Consider the following 17,189-nt stretch of genomic DNA (forward strand, 5'->3'; position numbering starts at 1 on the left):
CCCCCCCCCCCCGGTTTAAAAACCTTTTTCCCAACACATATTATCCATCATTAAATCCTTAAAACTTGTAAATAGGAGTCTATAGATGACTACTTAACTTGCTAAAACCATATGTAGATGCTATACAGTGCCATTCCTTCAGAAAATGAACGACAAACCTCATGGGTTGGTCGTTTTACAAAAGGCGTCCCAAAGGACAAGTTGTCTTTTACAGACCAATTATAATGCTTAAAAGTAACCCCTATCAAGGCAATAAACACTATATGAATTGAAGCTGACGTCAGTGTGGCGACTGTATGATACAATATCATGAACATGCCTACGTAATCACTGGGAAAGACCCGCAAGGACATCTCTACGTCACCAAGAAAACATTAGCAAAATAAAAATTTATACAAATATACGCAAATGTGCAAACCCTGCCATGGCCGTGTTTGTATATTTTACCGAAGAAAACCAATTTGCCCAGCTTGCTATACAAAATGCCCAGAGTAGAAAAAAAAAACAATATCTCAGACACACATCTCAGCACTACCATGCAACCACAAGCACACATATCGTACCATAACACAGACCCGCAACTTAGCACTCAACCTTTCACTCTAAATATTCTAACGTACCATAGGGTGTTACCACGGGAAGAGTCCAGCCTTTCCTGCCTTACCCCCCCCCCTCAGTTGCAATAACCGCTGTACTGTAATACTCCTATAGCTCGCAGGGAATGAGGAACTGTTGTATGTTGGTAGAAAACAATCAGCCAGGGAAGTACTAACGTCCATGGTGGAAGATAGCTAGTTTTATATATTGGTGGCCAGCAATCAACCAGGGAGGTACTACCGTCCTTTGTGGAAGATGGTCATTGTTGTATATTGGTAGAAAACAATCAGCCAGGGAGTTACTACCGTCCTCGGTGGAAGATAGATATTGCTGTATGTTGGTGGACAGCAATCAACCAGGGAGGTACTACCGTTCTTGGTGGAATATGAAATATGTATGGAAGGAGCAATTGAACGTCATGCAGCTAGTGCACATATTCCAACACCCAATTTACCTCCCTTCACAGAGGGTGAAGACATTACTTCATACATAATCAGGTTTGAAAATACCGCTACCCTCTGTGAATAGCCAGCTGACACATGGGCTACCAGGTTAGGTATGTTATTTTCTGGCACAGCTTTGAATATCTGTGCAACTTTGTCGCAGGATATTATATGTAATTATAACCTACTTAAGAAGGCAATCCTTAAAGCATACCAAAAAGCCACAAATTCTTATAGGAAAGATTTCAGGTATGCCACCTTATAGCATGGCCAAAACTTTCAGCAGTTTGTTCGACTTTTGGATAGAGAGCTCAGGAATTGATCACAGTTATGAATCTCTTATAGACTTCATGGTTGCTGACCAGTTCCTGACAGCTCTTCCTCACCAGATACAAACATTCATTAGAGAACGTAACCTGATTAAAGCTGAGGAAGTTGCTAAGGCCGCTGACTTGTATGCTGAGGCTCACAATTCCTATAAAGACCTAAAGGGATCGAACCCTAAGGGCAAGGGTTCACCAGATCCTAAGAAATCAAAGCCTCTAGTAGAAAGTAAACTGACGTCTTTTATTCTGGTTTGTCATTTGTGTGGTGTTAAGGGACATAAACGTCCCGATTGTCCGTCTAAGAAAGTGCAAAAAGTTGGAAGATGTTTTAAAGACTGTAATGACCAAGCACCTTTCTGTTCGGGAACAGTTAATGGACTTAATGTATCTACCATTTTACGAGACACTGGATGCGCGTGTATAGTCATTTCTGATAAGCTGTCCCCTAACCTTAAATAAAACTCATTCCTCTGCTATACTTTTAGACTACTTGGGCCGTACAGACACTTTTCCTACCATCCGTTGTTACATTAAGTCTAAATGGTTCACAGGTTGGTCTGAAGCCGTACTAGCTCCCATCACCTCTTGCTCCGTACTAATAGGTAATGTAAAAGGTGCCATTCTGCCTTCTGAGGTTGACCTTTCATCACCAAAGATGGACATATGTTTTTCAGCTCCTCTTCCTGTAAAATCAAAGAAGCCCCTCGACAGTTCAGATGAGGCAGTGTCTCGTGATAATCGTGTGGGATTAAAAACCAGTGATACTACTCTCGAAAGCGAGGTAGTAGGATCACCGGTTCACTTGTTAGATGAAAGTGAGGGCTCAAGCCAAAGCCCAGGCTTCTCCTACTGTCCATCCTTTGATTTTCCCTGACTTTAAGCCTTTAGATATTTCGAAGGACTCCTTTGTCAATTCACAACGTAATTGCCCTTCTCTTCAGAATTGCCATAATGCAGCTAGACAAAATCAAGTTATCCAAAGGAAAAACTTTTCATATAAATTTCAATATATTTGGCCCAAAATGTCCTCAGATATCACTACCTATTGTAGATCGTGTAAAGTTTGCCAACTGTCATCCTCCCGAGGTACCCGGCGAGTACCTATGGTCAAAATGCCCATTTTTACGGTACCGTTTGAAAGAGTAGCTATTGACAGCGTTGGTCCTTTATCACCACTTTCATCTGGGGGACATAGATATATTTTAACATTGGTTGATTATGCTTCGAGTTTCCCTGAAGCCGTTCCCTTAAAGACCATAACTACTACAGAGGTAGCTGAAGCACTTTTGTCCACCATCTCCAGAGTTGGCATCCCTAGAGAAATTTTGTCTGACCGTGGGACACAATTCACATCTGACTTAATGCAACATCTCTACCAACTTCCGGAAGTGAAACCTCTCTTCACAACACCATATCGTCCCAGCTGTAATGGGAGGATTGAGCGCCAGCATTCAATTCTCAAATCCATTTTAAAGAACCTTTGCTCCCTTAAACCTAATGAGTGGCATCGATATCTACCCTGTGCTTTGTTTGCCATGAGGGAAGTTCCCAGTAACTCTTTGGGGTTTTCACTTTTTGAACTTCTCTATGGTAGACAGGCCAGAGGTCCATTGTCCATCCTTCATGACTTATGGACTAATGACGAGGTGAATGCTGAGGTTCAGTCTTCTTACCAGTTTCTCCTTTACCTTAGATCCAAACTTGAGGAGACCTCTCATATAGTTTGGAAAAACTTAAGCTTATCAATGGACCAGCACAAAACTTATTTTGAAACCAAAAGTCAGAGGAGAAGTTTTAAAGTAGGGGATGAGGTTCTGATACTTTTGCCAATAAAGTCAAGTAAATTATTAGTAGCACGGAAAGGTCCGTATAAGGTATTGAAAATTTGCGGGAATGTTGATTACCTCATAGAAGTCAAGGGGAAATCTAAGCTTTATCAAATCAACATTCTTAAGAAATATTACCGAAGAAATTCGGTTAACTGCCTGAATGACTTTGATTTAGTTTTTCCACACAAACTTGATAAGACAACTGAGGAGTGTAAGGTGTGCGTAATTGACACCTCTAACGTAGACTGTGACAGAGAACTACATGACTTGATGACTCTTGACCACTCAGGTGCGACAAACATTAATATCAATAAGAAACAGGAACTACTTCAATATGTGAGTTACTTCTCAGACGTTTTTACTGATATTCCAGGTGTCACCTCCACGGTAGTCCATAAGATTGACTTAGTCACGGACAATCCTATCAAACGGAAATTATACCCAGTTCCAGTTCACCTTAGGGATGCATTTGACCGAGAGGTAGACAAATTATTAATACTAAAGATCATTGAACCTTCAGTATCTGCATATTGCTCACTAGTAATCATGGTTAAGAAGGAAGACAATCCATATAGACTTGCTATTGACTTCAGAGGCCTTAATGCTAGAAGTCGGTGGGATGCTGAGCCTATGCCCTTAATAGATAGCGATCTACACAATTTTATGACTCTTCTTTCTTTTCAGAGATTGATATTGCACAAGCATATCATCAAGTAATGTTAGATCCTTCTTTCAAGCAGTACACTGCTTTTCCTACACACCAAGGACGGATGCAGTATAGAACTATGCCCTTCGGTTTGGTAACTGCCTGTGAGACTGATGAGAAAGGTCTTGGGTAATATGCCAAATGTTTCAGTTTATTTTGATAACATTTACATAATGACATTCACGTGGGGCAAGCATATCCAAACATTGACATCAGTTTTGCGTAGGTAACGTTCACATGGCCTCACTGCCAAGCCAATGAAATGCTTCCTTGGGTATAACAAGATTAGATATCTCGGACTGATTCTTTCTAATAATTTTTTGCAGCCTCTCCCCAGTAAGATCAAAGCTTTATTAGAGTTTAAATTCCCCAAAACCAAGAAGCTCATGTGTAGCTTTCTTGGTTCTGTAAATTTTTATGCACGGTTTATGCCCCACATTACCGATCTTACAGGCATCTTATCCAACTACCTTAAGAAGTCTGTGAGGGAACCTCTTGAACTTTCCGACGTAGCTCGAGAAAAGTTTAATGAGATCAAGAACATCTTCTCGAAAGACCTTATACTCAAGATTCCAGATATTAATAAACCGTTTTGTTTAAGAACTGATGCCTCCAATACCGGCTTAGGTGCAGTGTTACTACAGTACCATGATGGTACACCTTTCCCTGTATGTTTCCTATGCCAGAAACTTCTTCCTGCAGAAAAGAGATACTCCACCATAGAAAAGGAATGTTTGGCCCTTGTGTGGGGTATCTCAAAGCATAAATTTTATTTACTGGGAAAAGAATTCTTTTTGGAGACGGATCACAAACCTTTGATATACCTAGAAACTTTTAAGGGAACCAACAGTCGCCTCTTGAGGTGGACATAGGCACTCCAAACTTTTAAGTTTCTCTGACTGGTTAAGTCGTGACAGTCAGTAGAAGAATTGGTGCCTTACACGACTTCCACGTGTTAGAACTTTTTCCTAGCCTATTCTTCTTATACTCTTTGACTATAAGTCTTGGTATGGGGGAGTGTGAGGGAAAAGTTCAACAGCTAGGAGTAACAAGCGAGTATATGGTGACGATAGTTTGATTGCCAGTCTGCTTGTTAAGATAGAATCAGTGTCAGGTCCTGCTTCCCCCCCCCACCCTCCGTTTTCACCACCCGGAAAGGTGACGTGTGGGGCTCCAACCAAATGGATAATCACTTGACTCACAGCTCCCAGCACAACTGTAAGTAAATGCCTCTGCTCCTATTCTAGTTAATATATTGGTTAAAAGCTTCACTACTGACCAATTTTAAACTTAGTTCATTCTGCCTTCATTTCCATGATGTGCTTTTAGATAATCACCATTTTTTTAAATGGTGACTGATTGGAGAGTGATTTCTTAAGCAGTGGGTAATCTTTGTCTCTTTCTAGCTAAGGAGCTGCTACCGTCCTTGGTGGAAGATGGAAAATTTTGTATGTTGGTAGAAATCTATCAACCAGGGAGGGACTACCGTCCGTGGCAGAAGATGGCCAGTGATGTATGTTAGTAGACATCAATCAACCAGAGAGGTAGTACCATCCTTGGTGGAAGATGGCCAGTGTTGTATGTTGGAAGACAATAATCAACTTGGGAGGTGCTGCCCTCCTTGGTGGAAGATGGCCAATGTTGTATGTGTGTAGACATCAATCACACAGGGAGGAACTACCGTCCTTGGTGGAAGATGGCCAATGTTATATGTTGGTGGACAGCAAACAACTAGGGAGGTACTACCATCCTTGGTGGAAGATGGCAAGTGTTATATATAGGTAAACAACAATTAACCAGGGAGGTACTTCCGACCTTTGTTGAAGATTGTCATTGTTGTGTGTTGGTAGACAACAATCAAGCAGGGAGGTACTACCTCCCTTTGAGGAAGATGGCCAACATTGCATATTGGTAGACAACAATCATCCAGGGAGGCACGACCGTTGTTGGTGGAAGATGACCAGCATTGTATGTTGGTAGATATTAACCAACCATGGAGGTACTACCGTCATTGGTGGAATATGGCAAGTGCTGCATGTTGTTAGACAATAAACAACCAGGGAGGTACTACCGTCCCCGGTGGAAGATGGCCAGTGTTGTATGTTGGTAGACAATAATCAACCAGGGAGATGCTACTGTCCATGATGGAAGATGGCCGATGTTGTATGTTGGTAGACATCAATCAACCAGGGAGGTACTACCGTCCTTCGTGGTAGATGGCCAGTGTTGTATGTTGGTAGAGAACAATTAACCAGAGAGGTACTGCCTTTCTTGGTGGAAGATGGTCAGTGTTGCATGTTGGTAGACAACAATCAACCAGGGACGTACTACAGTCATAGGTGGAACATGGCAAGTGTTGTATGTTCGTACACAATAATCAACGAGGGAGGTGCTACCGTCCTTGGTGGAGGATGGCCATTGTTTTATGTTGGTAGACAACAATCAGCCAGAGAGGTACTACCGTCCTTGGAGGAAGATCGCCAGGTTTATGTGTTGGTGTACAGCAATCAACCAAGGAGGTACTACCGTCCTTGGTGGAAAATGGCCATTGTTGTATATTGGAGGACATCAGTAAACTAGCGAGGTACTACCGTCCTTTGTGGAAGATTGCTAGTGTTGCATGTTGGTAGAAAACAGTCAGGGAGATACTGCCGTCCTTTGTGGAAAATGGCTATTGTCGTATGTTGGTAGACAACAATGAACCAGGGAAATACTCCGTCCTTTGTGGAAGATGGTCAGTGTTGTATATTGGTAGGCACCAATCATCTTGGGAGGTACTACCGTCCTTGGAGGAAGATGCCCATTGTCGTGTGTTGGTAGACAACAATGAACCAGGGAGGTACTCGATCCTTTGTGGAAGACGGCCAATGTTGTATGTTGGTAGACATCAATCAACCTTGGAGGTACTATCGTCCTTGGTGGAAGATGGCCATTGTTGAATGTTGGTACACAATAATCAACCAGGGAGGTACTATTGTCTTCGGTGGAAGATGGCCCGTGTAGTATGTTATTAGATAATGATCAACCAAGGAGGTGCAATCGTCCTTGGTGGAGGACGGCAAGTGTTGTATGTTGGTGGACATCAGTCAACCAATGAGGTACTACCGTCCTTGTTGAAAGATCGCCAGTGTTGTTTGCTTTTAGACAATAATCAACCAGCGAGGTGCTACTGTTCTTGCTGGAAGATGGCCAGTGTTGTATTTTGGTACAAATCAATCAACCAGGGAGGTACTACTGTCCTTGGTGGAAGATGGCCCGTTTTGTATGTTGGTAAACAATAAGTAACCAGGCAGGTACAACCTCCTTGGAGAAAGATAGTAAGACTTGTATGTTGATAGTCAATAATAAACGAGGGAGGTGCTACCTACCTTAGTGGAAGATGGTCAGAGTTGTATTTTTGTAGACATCAATCAACGAGGGAGGTACTACAGTCCTTGGTGGACGACGGATAGTGTTGTATGTTGGGACACAATAATCAACCAGGGAAGTGCTACCGTGGTTGATGAAAGATGGCCAGTGTAGTATGTTGGTAGACATCAGTCAACCAGGGAAGTACTACCGACCTTGGTGGAAGAAGTCCATTGCTGTATGTTGGTACACAATAATCAACCAGAGACGTTCTACCGTCATTGGTAGAAGATGGCCAGTGCTGTACGTAGGTACAAAATAATCAACCAGAGAGGTACTGTCGCCCTTTGTGAAAGATAGACAGTGTTGCATGTTGGTAGACAATAATCAGCCAGGGAGGTACTACCGTCCTTTGTGAAAGGCGGCCAGTGTTGTATGTTGGAAACAATAATCAACCAGGGAGGTGCTACTATCCCTAATAGAAGATGGCCAGTGTTGTATGTTGGTAGACATCAATCAACCACGGAGGTACTACCGTCCTTGGTGGAAGATGGCCGTTGCTATTTGCTGGTGCACAATAATCAAGCAGGGTTGCACTATTGTCATTGGTGGAAGATGACCTGTGTTCTATGTTGTTAGGCATCAAGCAATCAGGGAGGGTCTTCCGTCCTTGGTGGAAGATTGCCAGTTATTTATGTTGGTAGACAACAATTAACCTGGGAGGTACTACCGTCCCTGGTAGAAGATTGCCAGTGTTGTATGTTGGTAGACATCTATCAACCATGGAGGTACTACCTTCATTAGTGGAAGACGGCCGGTGTTCTTTGTTGTTAGGCACAAATCATCAAAGAAGGTGCGACCGTAATCAGCCAGGGAGGTACTAGCGTCCTTTGTGAAAAATGGCCAGTGTTGCATGGTATTAGACGTCAATCAACCACGGAGGTTCTACAGTCCTTGGTGGACGATTGCTAGTGTTGTATGTTGGTAGGCAAGAATAAACCTGGGAGGTACTACCTTCCTCGGTGGAAAATGGCAAGAGTTGTATGTTGTTGCTCAACAATCAACGAGGAAGGTACTACCGTCCATGTTGGAATATGGTCAGTGTTGTATGTTGGTAAACATCTATCAACCATGGAGGTACTACAGTCCTTGGTGAAAGACGGCCAGTGTTGTATGTTGGTACACAATAATCAATCAGGGAGGTACTGTCGTCCTTTGTGGAAGATGCCCATTGTCGTGTGTTGGTAGACAACAGTGAAACAGGGAGGTACTCCGTACTTTGTGGAAGATGGCCAGTGTTGTATATTGGTAGGCTTCAACCATCCGTCTTTGGTGGAAGATGGCCATTGCTGAATGTTGGAACGCGATAATCAAGCAGATGTCCCGTGTTGTATGTTGTTAGATAATAATCAACCATGGAGGGGCAATCGTCCTTGGTGGAAGACGGCCAGTGTTGTATGTTTTTAGACAATAATCAACCAGCGAGGTGCTACCGCCCTTGGTGGAAGATGGCCAGTGTTGTATTTTGGTACACATCAATCAACCAGAAAGGTAGTACTCTCCTTGGTGGAAGGTAGCTCGTTTAGTATGTTGGTAAACAATAAGTAACCAGGCTGGTACTACCTCTTCGGAGGAAGATGGCCAGAGTTGCATGTTGATAGTAAATAATCAACGAGGGAGGTGCTACCTTCCTTAGTGGAAGATGGCCAGCGTTGTATTTTGGTAGACATCAATCAACGAGGGAGGTACTACAGTCCTTGGTGAAAGAGGGCTGGTGTTGTATGTTGGAACACAATAATCAATCAGGGAGGTGCAACAGTCCTTTGTGGAAGATGGCCATTGTTGTATGTTGGTAGAAAATATTCAACCAGGGACGTATTATCGTCATTGGTGGAAGATGGCCAGTGCTGCATGTAGGTATGCAATAATCTCCCAGGGAGGTACTATCGTCCCTGGTGGAAGATGGACAGTGTTGCATGTTGGTAGACAATAATCAGCCAGGGAGGAACTACAGTCCTTAGTGAAAGAAGGCCAGTGTTGAATTTTGTTGATCAATCAACCTGGGAGGTTCATCCTTATTTGGTGGAAGATGTCCAGTTTTGTATGTTGGTAGTTATCAGTCAACTAGGGAGGTACTATCGTCCTTGGTGGAAGGTGACTAGTGTTGAATCACAATAATCAACCAGGGAGATGCTACCGTCCCTGATAGAAGATAGGCAGTGTTGTATGTTGGTAAACATCAATCAACCAGGGAGGTACTACTTTCATTGGTGGAAGATGGTCATCGCTGTATCGTGTTAGACATCAAGCAACCAGGGAGGTTCAACCGTCCATGGTGGAAGACTGCCAGTGTTGCATGTTGGTAGACAATAATCAGCTAAGGAGGTATTACCGTCCTTTGTGGGAGATGGCCATTGCCCTGTGTTGGTAAACATCATTCAAACAGGGAGGTACTGCCGTCCTTTGTGGAAAATAGCCAGTGTTTTATGTTGTTAGACAACAATTAATCAGGGAGGTTCTACCGTCCATGGTGGAAGATGGCCAGTGTTATATGTTGGTGGACAGCATTCAACCAGGGAGGAACTACCGTCTTTGGTGGAAGATGGCAAGTGCTATATGTTGGTAAACAACAATCATCCCGGAATGTTCTACCGTCCAATGTGGAAGATGGCCATTGTTGCTGTGTGTTGGTAGACAACAATTAACCAGGGAGGTACTTCCGTCCTTGGTGTAAGATGGCCAGTGTAGTATGTTTATAGACAACAATCAACCAAGCATATACTGCCGTCCTCGGTGGAAAATGGCCAGTGTTGTATGTTGGTAGATAATAATCACCCAGGGAGGTGCTACCGTCCTTGGTAGAGAGATACTATTATCCTTGGTAGAAGATGGCGCGTGTTGTGTGTTGGTAAACAATAACCAACCACGTAGGTACTGCGATCCTTGATGGAACATAGCCAGTGTTGTATGTTGGTAGACAATAATCACCAGGGAGGTGCTACCGTCTTTGGTGGAAGATGGACAGTGTTGTATTTTGGTAGACACCAATCATTCAGGGAGGTACTACCTTCCTTGGTTTAAGATGGCCCCTCTTGTATGTTGGTAGACAATAATAAATCAGGCAGGTACTACCTTCCTTGGTGGAAGACGGCCAGTGTTGTATGTTGGTACACAATAATCAACCAGGGAGGTATTACCGTCCTTGGTGGAAGATGGCCAGTGTTGTATGTTGATAGACAGTAATCAACCAGGGAGGTGCGACCGTCCTTGGAGGAAGATGGCCAGTGTTGTTTGTTGGTAGACATCAATCAACCACGGAGTTTGTACGTTCCTTGGTGGAAGAAGGCCAGTGTTGCATGTTGGTACACAATACTCAACCAGGGAGGTACTATCGTCCTTAGGGGAAGATGGCCAGTGTTGCATGTTGGTAGACTTCATTCAACCATGGAGGTTCTACCGTCCATGGTGGAAGATGGGAAGATGACCAGTGTTGTATATTGGTAGACAACAATCAACGAGGGAGGTACTACAGTCCTTTGTGGAAGATAGCCGGTGTTGTATGTTGGTAGACAACAATCAACCAGGAAGGTACTACAGTCCTTCGTGGAATATCGCCAGTGTTGTATGTTGGTAGACAACAATCACCATGAGAGGTACTACTGTCCTTGGTTTAAGATGGCCAGTGTTGTATGTTGGTAGACAAAAATCAACCATGAAGGTACTGCCCACCTTGGTGGAAGATGGCCAGTGTTGTATGTTGGTAGACAACAATCAACCAAGGAGGTACTACGGTCCTTGGTGGATAATGGCCAGTATTGTATGTTGGTGAACATGAATCATCCAGGGAATCACTACCGCCCTTTGTGGAAGATAGCCAGTGTTGTATGTTGTTAGACAACAATTAAGCAGGGAGGTTCTACCGTCATTTGTGGAAGATGGCCAGTGTTGTACTGGTAGACAACAATCATCCCGAAAGGCACGACCGTCCTTGGAGGAAGATGTCCAGTGTAGTTTGTTTGTAGGCAACAATCAACCGTTAATGTACTACCGTCCTCGGTGGAAGATGGCCCTTGTTGTTTGTTGGTTGGCAGTAATCAACCAGGCAGGTACTACCGTCCTTTGTGGAAGATGGCCAGTGTTGTATGTTCGTAGACATCAATCAACCAGGGAGATACTGCCGTCCTCTGTGGAAGATGGCTTTTGTTGTTTGTTGGTTGACAGTAATCAACCACGAATATGGCCAGTGTTGCTTGCTGGTAGACAATAATCAACCAGGGAGGTGCTACCGTCCTTGGTGGAAGATGGCCAGTGTTGTATGTTTGCAGTCAAATCAACCAGGGAGGTGCTACCGTCCTTGGTGGAAGATGGCCAGTGTTGTATTTTGGTAGACAACATTCAGCCAGTGAGGTTCTACCTTCCTTGGTGGAAGATCGCCAGTGTTGTATGTTGGTAGACATCAATCATCCAAGGATGTACTACCGTCCTGTGTGGAAGATGGCAAGTGATGTGTGTTGGAAGACAATAATCAACCAGGGAGGTGCTACCGTCCTTGGTGGAAGATGGCCAGTGTTGTATTTTGGTAGACAACAATCAACCACGGATGTACAACGGTTCTTGGTGGAAAATGGCCAGTGTTGTATGTTGGTAGATATCAATCTACCGGGGAGGTACTACCGTCCTTTGTGGAAGATTGGAATTGTTGTATGTTGTTAGACAACAATCAACCATGGAGGTACTACCGTCTTTGGTGGAAGATGGCTAGTGTTGTATGTTGGTATACAACAATCAACCAGAGAGGTACTACCTTCCTTTTTGGAAGTTGGCCATTGTTGTGTGTTGGTAGACAACAATCAACCACGGAGGTGCTACCGTCCTTTGTAGAAGATGGCCAGTGTTGTTTATTGGTGGACAACGGTCATCCAGGGAGGTACTACCGTCGTTGGTGGAAGATGGCCAGTGTTGTATGTTGGTAGACAACAATCAACCAAGGAAGTACTACCGTCCTGTGTGGAAGACGGCCAGTGTTATATGTTGGTAGACAACAATCAGCCAAGGAAGTACTACCGTCCTGTGTGGAAGACGGCCAGTGTTATATGTTGGTAGACAACAATCAGCCAAGGAAGTACTACCGTCCTGTGTGGAAGACGGCCAGTCTTATATGTTGGTAGACAACAATTAACCAGGAAGGTACTACCGTTCCGCCAGATTATTGTGAAACAGAAAATTTTAATTGTTTTACACACTTGTAGGATTGCTTAAGTATTTTTCTCTCTGTCTTTAAATACGGGAGATAACAGCACATCTTGCTAATTCTACTTATTTTTCGGTCACACTTCCGGTGGCCCGTGGCCTGGTGGCAAAAGCTCTCGCTTCACAACATGAGGGTCCGGGTTCGATTCCCGGCGATGTGATGGAAACATTGCACATGTTACCTTACACCGGTTGTCTACGTTCACTCATCTGAAGTAATGGGCACCGGGGTGTTAGTCGACTGGTGTGGTCGCAGCCTTGAACCAAACTTACCTAATTTGACCGAAAAGCTGTGGCTCTGGTGGCCTGGGTGGTGGCTCTGGTGGCCTGGTGGTTAACGCTCTCGCTTCACACGGTGAGGGCCTGGGTTCGATTCCCAGCCAGAGTAGAAACATTGGACGTGTTTCTTTCCACCTGTTGTCTATGTTCCCCATCAGTAAAATGGGTACCTGGGTGTTAGTCGACTGGTGTGGGTCGCATCCTGGGACACTGACCTAAGGAGGCCTGGTCACAGACCGGGCCGCGGGGGCGTTGACCCCCGGAACTCTCTCCAGGTAAACTCCAGGTAATAACAAGCAGCTTTTTATATATTAGAATGTCAATGATGTCAGCTATGGTCTGTATACCTTTTACATGTTCTTCTAGGTATAAAGATATTATTATTACTATACGTGCATGCACACTTTTATGTATACACACTCATTGGAGATTTTTTCTGTTTTCTTAATTGTTCTTATATTTTCCTTTCATCTCCATAGAAAGTGGATAAGAATCCTTCCTCCGGAAGTCATGTGCGTCGTGAAATATGATTAAAATTGGGAGCAATGGGCTAGTAATCCCTTTCCTTGTATAAATTATTAAAAATGATAGCAAACTTCATAAAGCTGAAATGTTTGAGAATGCGTTGATGTAGCTTAGATGCTAAGAAAAAATGGTTGCCATTGTTTTGAATGAAAGTAAGTTGGATGTCCTGGCTCTAAGTGAAACAAAACTGAAGGGGGTAGAGGAGTTTCAATTTTAAATAATAAATGAGATTAGGTCAAGAGTATCTGAGAGGTTTAGAGCTAAGGAAGGGGAAGAAATAGTGTTGAAAGACTAGTTTTGGCTGCAGAAGAAAAATAAAATAAGGGGAGGATGCAAAAATTGGGTTTCACTAAGTGTTTTCGCACCAGGAAAAAAGTAATGTAGAGGTACGGATTTTATGAGAAGTTAAGTGAATATTTGCGATGTTTTAAAGCAATTATGGAAGTATAGTAGTATGGCAGTAGACACGTCTGAGGATCCAGGGGTAAATAATAATAGAAGTATTTGACTGAACTTTGTATAGAAAGACATTTGGAAATAAGTAATACATAATTTTAGAAAAAAAACTAATAATAAGTATACTAATATGACACATGGCGTAATAACAGTAGTTTAATGATTATGTATTGTTGGATAAAAGGTTGTGGGTAGACTTCTGGATGAGTATGTTTATGGAGGGGTAACAGATATATCAGATAATTTTTTAGATGAAGCTACAATAATAGTTAAGAAAAACCTTGATGGGATACAAGGAGAATGGCATCAACAAGTAAGGAAGAGAGATGAAAGTTTATAAACTAAATGAGGAGGTAGTTAGGGTGAGATGTAAACAAAAATTGGTAGAAAGACAGACTATTAAGTGTATAGGTAATGGGGTTGAAGAACTATATAGGGTAGATTTAAGAACGCAGTGTTAGAGTATTCTCCAGAAGTTTGTGGATATAGGAGAGTGGGTGCAGGAGAGAACAATAGCGACTGATGGAAAGATTAGGAGAAGCGAGAAAAAGTTACCTTACGAGAGGGTTTTAAAATGGAGAAGTGATATCAAGAGGCAGGAATATATGGAAAAAAATGGGAGGTTAAAATAGTGGTAAGGGAATATAAATATATAGCAAACGAAAGAGCGGGTGAGGTGCTATCAGCAAATTTTGCTGAGAATAAGAAAAAAATTTGGAGTGAGATTAATAAGCTGAGAAAGCCAAGAGAATGAATGGATCTTGTTAAAAACAAGGTTAGAGAGTAATTATATTGAGAAGCTGGAGGCATCTGGAACATGGAAGGAACATTTTGAGGAACTGTAAATGTAGACGAAGAGAGGGAAGCTGTGGTGATTTCATGTATTAGACAGGGAAGAATAACGTCTTTCAGGAGTGAGGAAGAACCAGACTTGAGTGTGGGGGAGGTGCAAGAGGCTGTAGGTAATATGAAAAATGGTGTAGCACCTGGGATTGATGAGATGAAGACAAAAATGTTAAAGGCAGGTAGGGATATAGTTTCAGAGTGGTTAGTGCTTTTATTTAAGAAATGTATGAAAGAAGGGAAGGTATCTGTGATTTGGCAGAGAGCTTGCATAGTTCCTTTGCATATAAAGGCAAAGCGAACAAAAGAGAGTGTAAGAATTATAAGGGAAAAAGCCTGTTGAGTATACCTGGTAAGGTGTAAGATATTTATTCGAAGAATTAAGTATGAGATGGAGAGCAGCATCGCAAATGAACAAGGATTTAGGAAGGGTATGGGATGTGTAGACCAAGGATTTACATTGAAGTAAAACAGTCAACAGTATTTAGACAAGGGTAAAAAAGTTTTTGTTGCCTTTATGGATTAAGAAAAGGCATGTAATAGGGCGGATAGAGGAGCAATTTTGTATAATTTGCAAGTGAACAGAATAGGTGGTAGGTTACTTAAAGCGGTTAAGAATTTTTATGAGGATAGTGAGGCTCAGGCTAGGGTAAGTAGGAGAGAGGCAGATTATTTCCCAGAAAAAGTAGACCTTAGACAGGAATGTGTTATCACCATGGTTGTGTGGTATATTTATTGATGGGGTGTTGACAAGACGTATGGAATTAAAAGATAAAGAATCGAACATAAAATGGAGATTTTATATACAAGAGGCTGAGATATCCAGCAAGCGTGTGCTAGCAAGTTTGATAGGAGACGAGGCAAGTGGTTTTATGACTTTACGTGATGTTGGCGTCTGAGCAAAATAACATTTATGAAGGGATTTGGGAAAAGCGGTTAGCCGGAAATGAGTCTTGGAGGTGTGAAGTACGGTGCTTGCACTCTGAAGGTGGGGAAGGAATATTTTCAAACTTGAACAGTAGTTTCTGTGCGCCTCTGACAACACAGCGATGGAGTGAATTATGGTGAAAGTGCTTTTTTTTTCTTCTTTGGTAACCCTTTCTGGGTGGGAGAGGGCTGGTTTTAAAAAAGTGTAATAATAATAAAAATAAAACACTACTACTACTGCTGCTGCTGCTACTACTACTACTACTACTACTACTACTAATAATAATAATAATAATAATAATAATAATAATAATAATAATAATAATGTTAATAATAATTAACGAAGGCAAGCAAAGCTACAGTATTACTTACTAGTATGTACAATAAGGAAGGTAGTGCCCAAAATTACAGTCATGATGATAGACGCAGCAGTTAAGAAGACGCTGCAAGGTGATGTTGGTCGGTGCACACGACCCAGGAGTCCTAATCCCACACTCAGCGCCACCAGCACAGTCACAAACTTCTCACTCTTCCCACTGACCGAACCCATGGTGAAAGCTGCAGTGGAAGACTTCACTTGTGGTCTGAAAGGCTGTACCTTCACAACATCTGAGAAACCCATGATGTAAGGTCCTTGTGTGTGATGATTACAGGAATCTGGAGATTTCATAATCTTCAATGTACAGTCAACAGAGGATGGCTGTCTGGGAATTATTTAAAATTTTACTCTTGCTATCATTGAAGGGAAAATTATTGTAATTACTAATGATGAAGCTCATTTTCAGTCAATTTAGTACTGGAAAAATCATTTATTAATTGATTATGAAAGAAAGTTTATTGAAGAGAGAATGTAGATAAAGGGTTCAAAGGACTGACCAGTTGTTAAATAGAAGAAGAGAGAGAGATTTGATTTTTCTTGAAAACATTTATTATAGATGATAATACAACTTGAAGGACCTGACTCGTTGGGAAAGGAAGAAAAATATTAACATGTTCATGGCTATGATTAAACATGTAATGATCATGTAGCGTCATGAAGGGTAATTATTATAATTTTTATTATTTTTCAATAACCGTTAAACTGTCTGAGTATACCTGGAGACCTGGAGTATACCTGGAGACCTGGAGTATACCTGGAGACCTGGAGTATACCTGGAGACCTGGAGTATACCTGGAGAGGGTTTCAGGGGTCAACGCCCCTGCGGCCCGGTCTGAGACGAGGCCTGGTGGTGGATTAGGATCTGATCAACTAGGCCGTTACTGCTGGCCGCACGCAAACTGACGTTCGAATCACAGCCTGGATGGTCAGGTACTGACTTTAGGTACCAGTCCAGCGCTTTATTGATGACAGAGGGGTATTTTGGCAATCTCCCTTGTATATGCTGGGAGGAAGTTGAACAGTCTTGGGCCCCGGACACTTATTGTGTTGTCTCTCAGTGTACTCGTGGCGCCCCTGCTTTTCATTGGAGGAATGGTGCATCTCCTGCCGAGTCTTTTGCTTTCATAGGGAGTGATTTTCCTATGCAAGTTTGGTATTAATCCCTCTAGAATTTTTCAAATATCCTTCATGCCTGCGTTCCAGGGAACACAAATCAAGGGACTTCAGGAGGGCGCGAGTTACTCGCGCGCGGAGCAAAAAAAAATCGAAAAAATATGAAAA

The sequence above is a fragment of the Cherax quadricarinatus genome, chromosome 10 (genome assembly GCF_038502225.1).
Source record: "Cherax quadricarinatus isolate ZL_2023a chromosome 10, ASM3850222v1, whole genome shotgun sequence".
NCBI lineage: Eukaryota > Metazoa > Arthropoda > Malacostraca > Decapoda > Parastacidae > Cherax > Cherax quadricarinatus.